Below are 19143 nucleotides of genomic sequence, written 5' to 3' on the forward strand. Positions count from 1 at the left end.
TCTGCGGGTCCATCAGTGTTCTTCTATTAATAACATCACCGCTAAGTACAATTACTTGACCATTCCCAGACTCAGCAGCGGGGTGTAATATGTATACATGCTCCTCCAACCAAGTATTTTTCTTCATTATTTCAACTGTCATACAGTTACAGAAAACATTTTCCTATTGAATACTTATGTCTCCGGCGATTGTTTGCCCGCTTTTAGGTCTACCCAAAACTGCATGGATAGCGCCCTTACTTGGTGTTACTCGTGTTGTTTTTTTTTTCTTTCTTTCTCAAGAACACAAACAAGTGTGTTTTTGTTGAGTATGGGTCTGAGTTTTTCCTTGGCCGTTCGAGTCATTGTTGGTTCGATATAACGGATAAGGCCTCGAGCTGGAGTTGGTACATCAGAGTGCTCCAAAATGTCGATTTATTTTTCACCCTAGGCGTAATTATATTTGATTGTATACGATAGTATTATAACCCCATACTCGCGCAGATATTCGTTGACCAGTGGAACAAAATTCAATGATGCTGACATGCCCTCCCATCTGTTCCTGTACCCCATCACCGTTATGTCGTGGCTGTTCAGGATCCATCACGTATATGTACTATTAAATATTAAACACAACACCACATGTGTGCTTTACTGCTATTATGAACGCCTGAGAAAGTGACAGGTGTAAGGAGAAGTTGTTTAATATTGCAGCATGCACAGTGGAGAGACTCTATGCATACCTCTATGTTACTTTCCTGTATTGTGGTTGAAATTTCTTTGGATATTGTCTTGTGGAAACTGTAAATGTTCTAAGCACGAAGCAAACTAAACTGACTGTTCCCATGTGCTCCAGGATCAGCCTGAATTAGTCTGATGCACACAGATATGCAGCAATTATTAAAATAGGGTAAAAAAAAATTTGGGCCAGATTAGACAATACCAGTTTCTGAATGGGCAGTGAATGAATTACCAAATATATATGATTTAAGAAATATCGGCTCTTTTTTATACAAATTACCGGGCAGTGAAATAACCATGCGGAGCTTACAGTTTTTGACGGATGTACATCTGAAGTAAGGTAAAGACGTATACTCTATAACCCATATTATATTCGTCAATCATACACCAAAATAAAGGCAATTAACAGTTCTTATAAGAATACCTAAGATATAAAAGATCTTTTTAAAAAAAAAGAAGATAGTATAACCAGTGAGAAAAGCCGGGGAAATTAGTTTTCTTTAAAACTCTAACCCTGTGCAAATTACGAAACCGATGAGCGCAACCATAAATGATTAAGAACTATTTCGGATAGATTCTAATTTCTTCATATTGAATATAATCTCTGCCATTAGCCACCAGCCCTACCCTGACCATACGTGTAGTATATTCATGAGGCTTATTTGCAAGAATATTAACCAAAGGAGAAGAGACAAAATGACGAAAGAGCAAATTGCTCACTTCACAACTTTACTGTGAGCGATACCATCAGCACGCCAAATTACATCATTACTGTGCGTTTGGCACGAAAAATAGTTTTGAGAACATTTCTGCAAAATCCAATAATACACACACGCGCTTGACTGAGACGAATCACAAACGAAAACAACAACACAGCTCGGTGAAGTTGTTCTCAGCGCTGTATAAATCCAATGTTGGAATTTTGAAATTTGCAGGTAAGTACAGCTTGCACATCTGTGTCTGCATCACCTAGATTATTTCGAGATCGTCTGCGTTCATGCTAGATATAATCCGCTTGGTAGGATGCATCCTTGTGAAACATCATGGACAGGGGATCTTGCATAATCGTTGCTGTATCTGGCAAGTCTGATAATCTTCGTGGCAATGCCAACGTTGGTCAGACATGCTTCCATTTCCATTCCATCGACGAGATAACGTGCTCTGCTGAACAACGCCATGAAAACTTTTTTTAAAAAAAACAAACAAAAACAAATTCGATTTTAGTATGAGCGTCGTAATTGTTACCATAGTAATTACCAGATTTCCTTCAATTTCCGAGATGGTCTCACACGGTAGAAAAAACCGAGATGTGTCATGCACTGGTAATTTTTTTCGTCCCTCTTTCTTATGATCTTTACCTGTTTAAGAATAATACTCAGAATATCGGACGCTTGGATTAACCAATAAAAGCGCGTCAATGGCGTACTCGGTATCGGACGCTTCTTTGAATTTTGTTTGATGAAACTTGATAATTGTCTGTTTGGTCCAATACCTTTTGCGAGCCGCCCACAATCGTAATCCGCATTCCTTTACCGCGTTTGGAATCATCGATTCGGCGGTGCTGGCTTATGAAAACTCGGCCAGACGTTGTTGAGAATCTTCATTTATGTCTTTACTAACTGGCGCCCTCATCGTTGCCATGGACGGTAACGCAATCGCCTTTGGTTGTATATGTGGAACGTTTGGTTGCTGAGTCACTGATCGTCGTAGTCGATCTCGAATCGATTGGGTCGTGTGTAATCCAAGATTTTTCAACCAAATCACGGTAGTTCTTTTGATGAAATCAACCAGCGACTTGAATTTCAAATTATGTTTCGCGTGCAAAGTGAAACTTTGAGGCACATTTGGGACAGTCGTCAACAATTATTATAATATCACAGATGTCATTTCCGTAGTATGTTGCGTACATGTGTATTCTTGTACTGATAACACACATAGGCAAGTCTGTAATTTTATTAAATATCAGGTCGATTTCTAATGTACTTTTGTATCGTCCAATAGGACATAAACGAGTCCGCAATGGTCAACGAAGAGAATACGTACCGACCTTAACAAAGGATTAATGTATGGATGATAAAGGGGAACTGGGGATAATCGAGAGCTGGTGATCCGTGGACACATCTTGGGACAACGCAAACAATTTAAAACCTTGAATGACCGTGCTAGATGACGCCAGAGGTTAGATTAAAATGAATCATTGAAGATATCCAGATAATGTCAGGCGCGATGCTGTAACTGTTACTGTCGATTCCTGCACGCAGAATTTGTTCATGTTTAGGAATATCAGTCCAACTGAGAACCATACAGAGCGATGATTATGCGATGTTTACCTCTTGCTTTGGAGAATCAGTTCCGGTAGCAGAGCTGAGAGTGGACTCGTGTACACGTATACTGATTTTGGAATAGCGCTTTGTCACTAATGTGACCCTTTGTTTGATATCATCATTGATCGATTCAGTTTTAAACGCGCCCGTGGGGTGTTAAAAAACATATCATTTTGCACCACTGTTTGACGAAAACACAAGAGTTTTAAAGTGGAGACCCCGGAACGGCCGTGACATAAGGACATCCTTAATAAACACCCTATAACCCTATCCGATATCGCGTGCAGAATTGATCCGCCTTAATTGGCCACGGACAACCACTTGCGATTCCAGTTTTGCTCAAGATATCGTTATCATCGAGGTGACGCTTGGGATTGTATTTACAACGAAACGCTGCCTCACCGAATTGATTTCACGTAAAATACAGAGTTTCAATGAAAATCTCCTCAGAAATCATCATCGGTGTTGTGTACATCATTGATATTTTCAATACGTCCATGTAGCTGGTAAGCAACCGCTGGCAAATCGATGAGACCTCCTTGGTGGCTTCTGGCGAGTTGTTGCCACACAAACTGATCTAACAAGAGTTTCCAACCTGCCCACGAGTTCGTGCGGATGCATAATCAGCTATTAATCTTTGTTTAGGTAAACGTTGCGCTTTGCTGATACCCTCGCTAGAGATTTCTTCCAAATCCAGTCTCACGAGTCGATTTTTTAAAATAAGTTTTGACATAATTGTCTGTTGCTGCACCCTTATTATATTTCCCCCGATATACCCACCTAACCCAATTTGCAGATATTACCATATTGGAACGTTTTATATAGTGTTCCGCCACGTACGTTTTCAAGAAGCTATTGCAAAAAAAAACACCAAATAAACCAACACTATAAAACAAACCCCAAACCAAGAAAACAACAAGTTTCACGACATTGATTTTTTTTCATCGTATCTAGTTAAATATTCCAGGCTGTAGTGTCTTTAACGTGCTTTTGGGTGGTTCTGGAGGATGCAGCATTACCTCGTCGACACTTTGTTGAACTATCAGAATCTGCCTCGGCAAGTATTTGATGTCTTTGACTGTCCTGACACTCGTGCCTGGTTTCTTTTATGTTCCCATCATTGTAGTGGTAGTGACTCTGTGGCATCAATGGTACTCGGCAATACCAGATAAATTTCGGTTTACTCGCATGCAAGTGTGGATAACTGAATTGGCTGAAAATTGCTGTTCGAAGCGAACACAATAACGGCCATTCCAGTGTTGATTTCTTCAAACGTTTTGAGTATAATCTTACACGAGTTCACCCAGGTGCTGTTTGTATTTTTTAGGCTGATTTGTATGATCACTCGCAGGGTGGAGCACTGACAAGATCGCCTATTCGAAACGTCAGTGGTCGTGGTTTCTTACATTTATCACTATATGTGATGAAATACACGCTGGTTTTGGAATATAACCTGACCCGCGAAAAGGTTTGTACGTTGAAAGATGAATATTGACTTCCTTATCCTGTTTTTTTTAAACAAATTTCAACGTCTCTAGAATCGTGCAAAAGCTTTGTCGATTTTAATCATTGATGTCTTCACGGTTCAAGAATGTACGGTGATCAGTGTGAAACTACTGGCTTATGGTTTGTAGCAATTCATTCCGTGGTGAAACGGGTCTTTCTGTGGGGATAACCAACATAATCAAGGGTACTCTGAGAACAAGGTCCACATTATACATGGAGGTGCTCGCGTAAGACAACGTTCATATGATTCCCGGATGTGATTGTGAATGATTGACCAATACTTATGTAATCACCAGCGCACTTGTATAACTTGAACTCGGGGTCTTGGACTCGTTCATGTACATACGCGACAGACAGAGCGGCGATATCAGTTGCAATAATGCGGCCGTCTTCTTCATTAGCGAATATGCATGCAATTTTGACTGGCTTGGCCCATGAAAAACGTTTAATATGCAATAGCGCTATTGTTGCACGAAACCGAATCATTCGTGAGTCATAATAAGGCTTTTCTTGCGCCTGTTCGTACCTTTCTTTCATGGTCTTGCACGAACTGTTTGTGCTAATTCACAGTCGGCATCACAACCGGCTGTGGTTCATCTGGAGGTGGGGTGGTGGTGGTGATAGGAATTAGTCCCCAAACTGGTCTAATTCGTCCACAATTTATAATAGTGTATGCAAATCTGCTTTTCTAAAACCTCTTGGTATTCTTATTTCACGATCTCGTGCGAATTGTTTGAACTGCTTCATGGTGGGAAAGCTTAAAACAACAACAACAACAACAACAACAATAATAATAATAATAATAATAATTTGTGGAACTCTTTGACTGAAGGACTTTATGAAGAACAGCAATTAAATATTTTCTTTGATGGCAAAAGTAGATTCATTTGTGTGTAATTTAATTCCTGTACCAGCTACGATCACGAATTTTCTCCTAACACTCTTTAAGTCAGTTAGCGATAATTTTGACATTTTACTACACTCAGATTGTTTAATATAATAGTCGGACTTCGCATGGAATGGTCTTGCAGGTAGTATTTCTTTAAGATTCATGGGCGCGCTGCTATCTTAACTTGTTGAAAATTAATTTCTGACAGCCAGCAAATGTGTTCTGATCAGCGTTTATTACTTCTCAAAGAGTATGTGTAACTGGTAGATAATTCATACCAACAGTTCAGCAGCGGATTCTACGCTCATTTTCGTGTGCAACCCAACCTAAGCTTGACGTTTTCCAATTATAAAGAAAAAATAACTTTTCTGCGAGTGTGGTTCAATCTGTAATGCCTCGGTCAAGAGAGGGGCACGCTAACCGATTAAGCCACGAGGACATTTGACAAATACGAGAAAGAATAATACAAACTTCAAAACGCGTACGAGCGAACACATAATACACCCCTGAGTTGTTACTAATATAAAAATTAAACCAATTAAAAACTGCCATTCTTTATTTCAAATTATTAAAATGGTGTTCACTGACAATAATTCGATTCATTTTTACACCAGTTGTGGCTATGATTAACTGCTATGGATTTTAATCTGAGAATTCCGTTTCCAGAATCAGGCACACATGATCAGAGATTTCATTGATTACTATTCCCTATAAACACAGAGGCAGACATTTCGTTGATCACTATTCCCAATATTCCCAATAAACCCATTAACATGTGCCAATACGGCTGTCCGCATACTCATGATCAATAACTACATTATTATACTGACTTCAAGTCAGAGGCGCCCAGGGGATTTCTCTTACGCGAGGCGCTCGCGTGGAGGAAAGGAAAACAAGAGATCTCAAACTCCACAAGGTTAACCTGGGCGTGACTCGCAAACAAGCAACATATTTATATATTGAGCGATTATCAAAGAAACTCATATCGTCCACTGGGTTTTTACTGAGTGGCCATTCAAAACCCGTGCGGATTTAATTTGTATTTTAAAAAAAACGATGGATGTCCGCGCGATTCCACATTTGTCATCAACGAGAATACATTCGCGTTTTACTTGCGTGTGCAAAAAGGGTCTTTGGGTACAGAAAGCGTTTAACAGATCTGCAAGTCCGATTTAAAACTCCTACTCTGCAACTACTCATCCATACGTGTTGCTGGACAGTGGTAGCCTGACAAAGAAAATTGCTCCCACCACCCCGCAACAAACATCTATGAAATAAAAAGAGCACAAATATGTTTGAACTTGTGCCATTTGGCACTTAAAATATCACGATGGACAGGACAAACCACTCTTCGCAGCTTCCCCTCCCCTCCCTCACCCACCCTCAAGACATGCCAATGTCCAAGAGCATTGTGTTAACTGGATTGATGACTGTGATTAATGGGTCGTCTGAAAGCACAATATACCCGATACAAAAACAAATGCTGAACCTAATAACAGGTCAACTAAAGTCCGTACTGTATATATGCGATAAGTCCAACTGCAGAGACCCCGATCTACCGTCGCATAATGTATCGGCAGATCTGGGTCTATGCAGTTTGTTAGGAGTTGTCATTACAACAGATAACCTAAACCCTGATCTGTGGGCAAATCATGCGACGGCAGATCAGTGTGTGCTTTGTTTGCAGTTGGACTCGACTTATGCGCAGCTAATACGGTGAAGTGCAATACACCGAGTCGTGTTCGTATATAATGATAATTACTTTTATTACATCAAGTCTATCATTTAACGATAATCTTTTGCCGGATGTTTGTCCCTCGCCGGATGTTCTTCCCAAAAATGTTTACAAGATTGCAAATGTCTCCAAGTCTCGGATGGTTGGTTAAAGTTATACGACTCCCATCGGGAAAGGTCAAAAATGTTCGGTATGGCCTTAAGATGACATATTTAGAAATCTTTGATTTTCAGTGTCAATTGACCACTCCGGTGGCCTAAGGAGTTAGAACATCCACCTCGGATGCGAGAGGTTGCGGGTTCGAACCCCGGCCGAGTCATACCAAAGACTTATAAAAATGGTACTAGCAGCTGCCTCGCTTGGCGCACAGCATTCAGAGGTTAGTGTTAGGATTGGCCGGCCTGGTGTCTGGGTGGGACAATATGTTACATGTCTGCAGCATGGTGCCCCAGTGCTAGACATCACTATAAACTGTCACACTGCAGACATCGTAGCGATATGGTTGAAACACTGTTAAAGCTACGTTACAAATTCTCTCTCTCTCTCTCTCTCTCTCTCTCACACACACACACACATACACACACACGTGCTCACACGCGCGCGCTCTCACATACACGGTGTCAGTTCAATTTCCCTTTTTCAGCGATGAAAGTGCCAACGCACGCTACAAAAATCTGGGTACCTCGTTTTCAGCTCACTGGTTGTTTTGTTTTCGTTCCCCATGGTGTGATTTAGTTTTGTATTGCGTAACGACGAATGCTGAAGTGGGACGCTTGGTCCAGTCTAACTGGGGAGTATAACAAAAATTATTTTTGAGGGAGATAAGTCCTCTCAAGATCATGGATTTACGCTGGTCCGATGAATTAAATTTGAAACATTGGTGAATCGAAGTTTTTGAAAACAGCACTTACACAAGAACTAACATTAGTGCTGAATTACAAAAATATTTTTGATACAACTGCTTACGGTACCTATGGGATTATATGAAGTACATATCTGCACGTGCGAATTCTGGAAATTGACGTACATTAACATAAATATTCACATTTTGAAAGAACCCAGATGTGTTATCAGCTCTGTGTAGACCCACAAAAATGTATAACTTTGGCAATCAGCATGGCAATGAATTTACCTATCGTCAACTGTCAATCAATTACGATTAACCAGTGATCCAAATGGGTTAGTGTCCAATCATGGTTTCAGCCAACTATGCCGTCTGTAGACCATTTGTCTGAGTATCTTAACCATTATGACAGATCGCACTCCGACACCTTGATATAATTGACTGTATAACAGATAGAAGCTCATATCATAATAACTACACTAATATGACCCTCCTCCCCCTCTCGATTTATTAACGTTTTCATCGTCTACTGAAAAGTAACGCAGTTGTAGGTCATTGTTGTCAGTGGAGTAATACGGATGGTAATTCAACGGTAAGTTTGTGAGGATCATTTTCTGTTTCAGTGATTTCATGAAATAAGTGTGTGTGTGTGTTTGTGTGAATTTAGAATCCTAATATATGTGTATTTGTGTTCTGAAGACTTATTATGTATCATTGACAGGAATCATTAATACTTTTCCTCTCCAATTTTACAATGCCCTGTTATTGTTTTTGGAACGTTTTTTCATACTGTATGTCATTGTTGCCGTTTGTGCAATGTAGAAGATAGAGTTGTTCTAAAAGTCGATACACTTATAAACTGGCAGAGCTTGGTCAACATGCAAGCATAATTGTGACGAACGTATACTGCATTTCCGGGTACACCTGAATGTTTTACATGATTGATTCTACCTCTCAAACGACACGAAGTTAGTTCAGTGGTATTCATAGTGATAAGTGAATATTACGCTGCAAACAAACGAACAGGTAATTGACTACTATTGATGGATTATTGGTGTAATGTGACGGGATAGATTCATTGATTCTACCTGTACACGAATTATGTACACCGAATTAGGACAATACTATTACACAGGTAGCTCGAACAGGTACATCATGCGAATTAGTTCATACCTAGAACCACAGGGACCAGCTGCTATGGGCATAGGTGAATGAAAAGTGGAGTAATACGGATGGTAATTCAACGGTAAGGTGTATGGGGATCATTTTCTGTTTCAGCGATTTCATGAATAAGTGTGTGTGTGTGTGTGTGTGTGTGTGTGAATTTAGAATCCTAATATATGTGTGTTTGTGTTTGTGTTCTGAAGACTTATTATGTATCATTGACAGGAATCATTAATACTTTTCCTCGCCAATTTTACAATGCGCTGTTATTGTTTTTGTAACTTTTTGCATACTGTCTTTACGGAATTAAATATAAGTTCGGACAACGTAGGTATGTGATAAAGCTTACCATCTATATCTTGCGTGGGTGTTTCTTAACCGAAGTCTTCCCGAGTTCTTCCTCTACCGACTAGACTGGCCTCCACATACAGCCTACCATGTGCTACCCCCCCCCCCCCAACAAAAGAAAAACAACAACAACAAACAACCAGTCAACCAAATTTATTGCACATTTGTCTAAGCGTGTGTGTGCTTTTCGCTTATATGCATTTTTGTATAACCACTGCATGTGACCATTAGACAGCTCCGACAAATTAGACATTTAGTCCTATTCAGTCCCTTCTACCTTGAGATTTCGTCGTCAGTTTTTTTATAGGGCTAATGTGAATGTCTTATACGTCTTATAGACCATAGTCTTATGATTGCATATGTTTTGCTCTGTGAGTTTAAGAAACATGACTTGAACACAATTATTTGACTTCATGTGGTTTGAAACTTAAAACTCGCTGATCTCCAGTTCTAATATTAGTACAGCTACTTCGTAGACTGGGTACTAACATGAGCCTGTGTGTATCAACAAAGCAGCCAAATATGAATCACATACTAACAAAAATCTTGAGTCCTTACATATCATGAAAGAAATAAAATAGACCTCTTATTTAATACCATAATTGCTACGTAACACTGTAGAAATACGTGTAAAATATAGTTTACCTTTTTTATCCGATATTTTCATTTGGATTGTCCGCCATATTAGTTCGGCTGATAAGTTACTTCTGTTTCAGCCTCGCATTTTTTGTGTGCCATATAAGGATATTGCTGTCTTATTTGGAAACGTAAACTGATCGTAATATGGTATGCACTGAATAACTTACCGTATAATATTCAAATATGGTATAGCAAGTCTTATTTGGAAAACGAATTACCTTGAGAATATTGTGTTATCTGTCATGGTGGGCAACGTTCGGTAGCGTAAACAAACCATACCTGATATAGGCTTAATAACTTTATAATTATACAAATTTTCTGCAAACCATAACTCTTCATAGGTTGTAGATTTTAACTAGTCATCCTTTTTGTTCGTGACAATAGTTTTTTTGTTTGTTCCTTTGTAAGGTTTATGCTTGTAGCCTCAACCATATTTAGGCTACTACATAACTAGCAGATTCCGTGCCAAGACCCTGGTTGTTCAGCTTAAACGTTCGTTGCCCGTATTTAATGAAGAGAAGGAACTTGAACACGAAACTGTTAGGGCCAACCATTTAATTTTCGGGATTGGGTGTGGACACTGGCTGGAATTTCACTTTGAAGCACACAATTTTTTTTATACCTTAAAGCTCTTTGGGGACCGGAGATTGTGTGTTTTAAAAACAAATTGCAGTCCCCTCCCACAAATGGTCAATCTCTACTTGTAAGAGTTTCATTTAACCATTAATGGACCGTATATTATAATTGTTCTCTAATATTCGTATGCCCCACCATAGTAGTGGCAGGGCATATACTGGTACCCATACCGCTGTCCATCTATCTCTCCGTCTGTCACATCTTGCCTTTAATTAAGTCACTTTCAGGCAATATGGACAGGGCATCCGTGTTCTATGAATACCTGTCTTCTTAAGAATGAGTTATATTTCGTAGAACAAGGCTTATGATGCCATGTAGTTGCCCACTGGTACCAGAATGCAGTATATTGTAGCCCATTTGCCAAGCATTATTGTTGCCTTGGCTACGGATACGGGATTTGTTGGACCCTGATGCTCATTTATTACTGGATAATGTAACCATAACAAAGCTTCAAGGCCCGTGAGCTTTCACAATCTATCAAAACTGACAGTCATAAAGGGCAATTAAAAAGAGACGAATATTACATTGTAAACACTCATATTTTTGTTTGTTGCTTTTTTCAAAACTGTTATCTTGATACTTTAAAAAAATGACCCTAATGCAGTGGATGGTGATGACCTTGATTCACCATACTTCATTTGGTTGGTTGGACTTTTTGAAACAGCAATTTCGGCACTTTATTTGGCTATATCATGCCATCGAAATGGAAGCTAAGTGTCTTTTTTGAAGATACACCAAGACAGCCGACATGGGCTGGCCTGGTTAGGTATCTAACCGCGACCGGGATTACTAGTCCAACAATCTGCCAACTGAGCTATAGGGGCTGATAATGGTGCGGAGTATTAATGGTATACCGTTTAATCAAAGTGTTTTTGTTTTCCTTGGTAGTGTGTACTAATATACCTTTTCACCGTAAATCCTAAATGCTCTATCAAAAGTTCAAAAATATAGTGTTCCGAATGAATTCCAGTATTGAATGTGCTGCCGTACCAATAGTTTTGGATATATTGAATTACCAATTCTAGAATGCCTTTGAATGAATTCACAGCAATCCCAAAATAGAATTTTAGTCCAAAAAATCAACGAGCTCTTTGTAATTCCAGTGAATAATTTAAATAAATGACTCCTCTCAAATTATATCTGAACACAACAGTAAATGATTCCACAGACGGATCTTAAAACGGGAATGAAGAATACCACAACCTGATATAAAAAAAACCTAAGACACGATAAAATGACCTTGTTAAGGCTACGTTAGAAATCTCCCAACACGCACACACACACACACTAAAATTGCCAAGCTGTGGGTCACAAGTTCGCATTAAGAATATTCTAAATTTGTAAACAGGGCTAGATCTTGAACTCGAATATATGTAAATAACTTTTGTATAATTTACAAACTTACAAACATGGTAAATTCAGGTTCATACGAAAACTCCGATCGTCCATCATGGACAAAGGTCAGGCATACAGTATAAAATTAAATATTCATAACGTCTTTTTCTTCATAATAACTGATACAATATGTCGTTATTTTACTATAAATAGGAGCAAAGCAAAAGGTTTGCAAGTATTAAATTTAGAGCGAAGATTTACCCCCAACAGATAGACGCATGTAAGCATCAGGTTTATATAATGATTTACCCCTAGCAGATAGACGCGTGTAAGTATCGGGTTTAGAAAGCGAAGATTTACCGCAGCAGGTTAAAAATAACAGAAGAAAGAGCAAGAACAAGCTGTCTGCCACTTGCGTCAGGTAGAATAATGACATTTCATTCTCCTGCTTTGTATACATACACAGGCCTGGTCTTCCGATTTGTTTTTTTTTCTTCGTCCAACTACAAACTGCAAGGGGGCCCCGAGTGGCCGACTGGTCTAAAGCACTCTCCGTTACGGATCACTGCCATCTCACCTCTGTCTGCATGGGTTCGAATCTCGGATTCAGCCAATATGGGTATGTGAATAGCTTGCCAGTAGCTTCTCGTGGGTCGGTGGATCTTTCCGGGGTTTTCCCGGGTACTTCCTCCACCATTAATACTGGCCGCCATGTATAGCCTATCGTGTGCTGAATAATGGCGTTAAACCCCACAACAACAACAACAAACTGCAAAACCCGAAGTCGACCGTCGCATACTGCACCGGCAGATATAGGACTGTTCAGTTTGTTCGGATCACTAAGTAGAACAAATAATATAGACCTGACCTGTGTGTGTATTATGCGACGCCAGATCAGGGTCTCTGATGTTTGTAGTTGGACTTGTAATTCGAGCAAAAAACGGTTTGTGTTGAAAAATAAAATGTATGTCCTAAGGTCAGTTTATTCGTTAAGTGTCTGTCGCAGTGTGCCCTCTCCTTTCGTTGAATTTCCAATCTTACTCAAGTAATCATGTCACAATTTACACGTGCGTAGTGCGTCTAGAAAAAAAAGAAAAACAAAAAGAACACATAACCATGTAAGACATTAGAGTCATGTCCTACAGATACGTATTTCTTTCAGAATGTGTTACGCTGTAACAATAAGTTTGAGAAGTCGATCTGTTTCTTACGAACACTTTGCAGTTTCCAGTACGTGCTTGCTCAGCTCATTAATGTGAAAGTTCATATCTTAAACAGCACCACTCCGGTGGCCTACTGGTTAGAGCGTCCGCCTCGGATGCGGGAGGTCGTGGGTTCGAACCCCAAAGATGGCACGAACAGCTGCCTCGCTTAGCGCTCAGCATTACGAAGTTAGTGTTAGGACTGGTCGGCCTGGTGTCAGGATAATGTGACTGGATGGGTCATCATGCTGCATGTCTGCGGCATGAAGTCCCAGTGCTAGACGTCACTATAAATTGCCACACTGCAGACATCGTAGCGGTATGACTGAAAACTTGTTAAAGTTACGTTAGAGATCAAAAACACACGCCAACACACACACAACTTAAACACCTAGATAACGCAGGTTCTCTTTATAAATACTGTGATAAATAAGGATGGAAATGTATTTATCATTCCCCATCATCCTACAAGTCACGATAAAGGATACCCCCTCCGGTTCCTCTGAATCCGTGTATCAAATGTGTATTGCTATATATTTAGAGTCCTCGTTGTCATGGATGACGTCACCTAACAACGGTAGCTTGAAAGTACTTTTTTTAATAGGGACATAATTGTTTAGGGTATTTAATAAACACATCATCGGTACATTAACGATCTGGGTGCGTGCGTCCCGTTTTGTTTGACAGCGGAAGGATTAAGTGTTCCGCACCACCATGAACTCTGGAAGAGACTGGACGTAAAATGACACGGTGGAGACCTATTAACTAATGATAAAGAAAAATAGTTATACAGTGTTGATAGGAACCAATTCTGTCCTGTGAAAGAAAATTGTATTGTCAACGAAAAGTGAGATTTTGGGAAAATGTTAGCACGTTAAGACCTCCCAAATATTGTTCGGGCAGGCATGTTTTGCAGACAAAACCAAGGTGCTCTCATTAATTGTGTAATATTTATAGAAATTTCCGACCGAGTTTTCTTTGTGCATCACATAAGATATGATCTTGAATGTCTGTACATTTTACGACTTTTTAAATACGCATTGAGACAGAACTTTTAAGGACAGTAAGTGACAGGCAACGTTTTCCCATTATTTTCAGTGACGTAATCATCACGTGGGAGTTCATGTAAGTGTATAACAAAAAAAAACAAAAAAAAAAAACGCACATCAACCTATACTATATTTCTTACATTTTTGTTGTTGTTGTGATTTTGGTTTACTTTGACCCTAGGCTAGGTAAGAGTATACATATTTTCAAAATCTTAAAATTTCGCATGCAATTATCCTTCGTTTAAGTCACTTCTTGATAGTGTATGGCTCTTGTTAGTACTTGGCTCACAGCGAGAACATATAATGTTGTTTCATAACCAAAAATACCTTCATTATAGGGAGCTTTTGTAATAAAATACCTTGAAATGACACAGCGTTGATGGTAACCTAAAAAAAGACAGCTTCACTTACAACGCAGTACACTTTTCAAGGTTTCATAAACTATAACCGTTTTACACCAGAGACTGCGGTATAATGTAAGGACTTAATAGCGTGAAATCATTGTAATGTATTACTGATTTATATGGCTGCCATGACGAACGTAATTATGAGGAAGTACTGTATATTGGAATCAATCCCACTGCATTTTACTGATGCCTATGTTGCAAGTGGTACTTTAGCAGTGTGCGCAGTTTTTATGGGGTTAGAGTACTGTAAGCTAGTGTTAATGCGGCCTTATCAGGAGAGATGGAGAACAGATCTCGCGAATCATTAATAAAATCGGGTGGGGTGAACCTCTCTAGGAGGTTTAAAAGCACGATTAGAGATAAGTAATGCTCTGTCCCAACCCCCTCCATGCAACTTCCAGTTGGTCTGATAAACAAATTAAACATTCATATGTAGAGCTCAACCGTAGTCATGTGTAGGTAGAAATCCCTTAAACTAAATCAAGATAGAAATTTTCACGTTGGTATATTTGTACTTTAAATATTTCCGTGTATACTTAGGTACTTTGCTTAATTGTTCTTGTTAAATGGATTGTTTGGTTTTACCTTATGTGTGTGTGTGTGTGTGTGTGTGTGTGTGTGCGCGCGCCACGATCACCTTAACTGTACATTGTTGTGTGACCAGACACATGCTTTTTATAATCCAAAATACTTACAATGAACTTGCTCTGTATAGATTTAAATATCATTATATCGGAATAAACGGATTAAAATTAGTTGCTTCCTTGAAAGCTCAAAATTTATATGTGTGAAATTCATTTGACATTTGTACTATAATTGATGCTTATATTAAAGAAAAAGACAATGCCTCAATCTCTGTAGCCACGAGAAAGTATAGAGGTTTGTCCCCTTTTGCACTTGCTATAAAATACTTTTAAACATTAACAAATGGAAATACTTATTTCATTGTATTACTCACCGTGTACACATTTAAACAATTTTGTTAGCTTATGTGATTTAATACTTAACAGCAAACGTCTTCATTGGTACAGTTACATTTTTTTGCCCAACACTGCTTGATAAAGTGCACTAATTCCAGCTTTGTGTGTAGCATAATCCCGCTTTTTGACCCGGGGCAGACTATCCCCTGAAGCTTGTGACGTGAATCAGTGACTGCAGAACGGCAGCAATACATCAGGCTTTTATTGTCTGTTCATGGAGGCTTATCAATACTGGTTCAACAAACTATTTTAAGGCAGGCATTTTGAAGAAATACAACATTTGTGTAAAGGCCCATGTTGATGTCCAGTGTCATTTGTTAATCCCTTTCTTGGTTTGTTTTTATTGTAAGCGTTCATCTGTTAATTCGTATAGACCCTTTTTCTTGATTAGGATTATTTTATGTCTACGTTAAAAATCCTTAAGGAAGTTAAATAGCAACACGAATATTTGTTAAAGAAAACAGCATTCATTTGATTCAGATTGTCATGGTAGCAGTGCACATTTTCAAATTTGTCGTTTCTTGCCATGAAGTTTGAATGGGCGTGCAGTCAGTCTTACACATATCATCGTACCTGTCAATCTGTATGCGTGCGGCTTTCTGTTAGGTCAGTTTCTTGTCAATCGTAGTTTGTCAGACGATCACATTTCTGTATAGATGGGTATGCTCCCTTCAATATAAGATAGTTTCTATACTGATCTAGAGCAGCCAAGGTTTTTCTTCTTGGTTTTTTGGCTTTTGCATTTCAGGGCTTTGCTTTTGCAGGAGAGACACTGCTTTTCTCGCAAGCCGTTGTCTTTCACGAAGCCGTGTTAGGATCACAGGTGCTCGACGCGAGCTTGATGTTTAAAAAAAAAATAATCTAAAGGAAAAAAAATCATACAGAGTGACAAAAATACCTTAGATTACCCCCATGACCCGTTGTGACATAGGACCCTCTCTATCATAATATATAAGAGAGAAGGTACGGAACTTCCAAATACTTCGCTCCACCCATAACCCTCAATTTCCTTCTGCTATTTCCGTCTTTAAAGGCACGCGACCATACTATATGGCTTGTTTTACTTCTGAGATATTTTTCTATCCATCACGCCATCATTCACTTTTCTGCGTTGTACCAAACTGAAGTTACGGGCTCCGAAACGTGCGATTTTCGCTAAGTTTTCCTTTGTGGACACTTCCGTGCTCCTATGATAATAAGAATAACCTTTTTGAGCCAATCATATTTCGGCGTTGACGTTAGTGCCGCCTATTTTGAAAATAGAGATGCATGTATACGATGTGTTGTGCAGTGAAGAAGACAATGTATAATACTTGCATGGAACATGATTCCTAAAGTTGAATCGAGTTAATGGTAAGTAAAAAACTTACTTTTGCATCTACCGCTGTTCTGTAATGCAAGAAGGGATGCACCATAGAGTTGAAAACATTGTTCATATCGCTCTTGTCACCGGTTTTCAGATGAGCACGGAAGTGTCCACAAAGGAAAACTTAGCGAAAATCGCACGTTTCGGAGCCCGTAACTTCAGTTTGGTACAACGCAGAAAAGTCAGTGATGGCTTGATGGATAGAAAAATATCTCAGAAGTACAACAAGCCATATAGTATAGTCGCGTGCCTTTAAAGACGGAAATAGCAGAAGGAAATCGAGGGTTATGGGTGGAGCGAAGTATTTGGAAGTTCCGTACCTTCTCTCTTATATATTATGATAGAGAGGGTCCTATGTCACAACGGGTCATGGGGATAATCTAAGGTATTTTTGTCACTCTGTATGATTTTTTTCCTTTAGATTATTTTTTTTTTTTAAACATCAAGCTCGCGTCGAGCACCTGTGGTTAGGATTTGCTAAACCGACTTCTCGAAATCGTTTGATGCCAGAGTTGTTTCTGTTGAGGTCTTGGAATTTATTTTCTTTGAGAGAAACTTTTATTAAAATGCATGTCTCTTTTAAAGAACAACAATTTTCTGTGGTAAGTACTGTATTGCATACTAATAGATTTGTTTCAAGAAAGGAACTAATCTTTTGTACTATATGGTACGTGATGAAGCCATGTAGTTCCAGTTCACTTAAGAGCGTCTGGCCATGAACGCCTGAATGTGCCTACCTGAAGTGCCCTGGATCTGCTGTTATAAAATTTTTTGTTGTTGCTGCGGCTCATGTCTTATGAAGCCAGCCTCAAACGACTTACATTCCTACTCCGCCATTAAGTACACTGTTAGTGGACTATCAGACTACCGTTTTCACTGATTCATTGAAGTTATTTTGGATTTAGGCGGCAACTATGAACTGTTTCCCAGAGCTATATATACACAACAAGTGTTGTGTATACAAGTGATGATAGGGAAATTCTTCAAATGACTGCGAGTTTGTTTGGTTTCCGTCAGCTGCTATATGAAAACCAGAACTATCTCTTCTTCACGCTACAGCTAGTAGTGTACGGTATCTTTTTGACTGCCGGGAGCTAGTATTGCTTCTGTTCTGGTTTTAAGCGATTCATTTAGGTTTATACTGGTTGTTGGTAAGTTGATATGAAAATAAAAACTACATCTGATGCATACCATGAGTTCTATTTCACAATATCAGTAATGAAGCAAGGATGCCGTGTCTGTTCCTAGATAATAATGTGAGCTTCACTTTGTTGTATCCTTCTTTGCCAAAACCATTTTTTTCACACACGGATAGTGTTATTTCATGATAAGTGATATCCTTAGAGGATTACGGATTATTCAGTTTTCTCGGTGATCTGATGATTTTATGTGCGTAAGCACGTGAAGGTACATGTTTCAAGTCATACGGTTTCGACTTCTACAATAGCTAAATCAGGCAATATGCTAGAATTCAGTGAAGTTTCTCATGTTTGAAGGATTTTTTTTTTTAGATTTAGTTTCAGTCCTTTTGATGTTTAGTTTAGAATCTGTGAAAATCTACAACAAACGATAGTCTTGGCATAGGACTGTGCTGTGATTCGTACGAAAAGATGTAGTGTGTGGTCATAAAACGTTACACAGTTGGATGCTTACTCGCTGTAGTGATTGAAGGAGTTTCATTCGGATCTAGTGCAGGTTTATACTTAAATAGCATCGTTGACACTTTGAATCAACCATAAAGGTAATGGTTATTTAATTTAAAATACTTTTTTTTTCATGATTGAAGAAGATGAGCTCTCACAACTTGTAATCATTGGTCCCCCATTATAAGACATTTCAACATGGCACGTTCTCTTATAAATATTGCAGATCAACTTATATATGATGTATGAAATACCGCAATATAAGGCGACCTCAGTTATCTCACGGTCCACTTTTTATGACTCGCTGAACCACTTTAAAACGACGAATCGCTACATAATGTACCTGGAAGAGTTTT

General features: G+C 39.0%; 1 protein-coding gene across 7 annotated transcripts in view; it reads left to right on the forward strand.

Annotated features, from left to right (window-relative positions):
• LOC149781745 (kazrin-like) overlaps positions 1–19143 on the forward strand; it is a 196186-nt gene that overhangs the window by 96440 nt on the left and 80603 nt on the right. The window contains exon 1 of one of the 7 annotated variants that reach the window (XM_089935865.1): positions 8850–9264. The exons of 4 other annotated variants lie outside the window; for them this stretch is intronic. The gene's annotated coding sequence lies outside the window, so the exon portion shown is untranslated. Of the gene's footprint in view, positions 1–8849; positions 9265–18000; positions 18296–18407; positions 18886–19143 lie in introns of those variants that run through there. 2 more of the 7 variants (XM_089935867.1, XM_089935868.1) reach the window with 2 other exon arrangements.

Source organism: Sinohyriopsis cumingii, chromosome 15 (genome assembly GCF_028554795.1).
Source record: "Sinohyriopsis cumingii isolate HCF-2022 chromosome 15, ASM2855479v2, whole genome shotgun sequence".
In the NCBI taxonomy this organism is placed as follows: Eukaryota; Metazoa; Mollusca; class Bivalvia; order Unionida; family Unionidae; genus Sinohyriopsis; species Sinohyriopsis cumingii.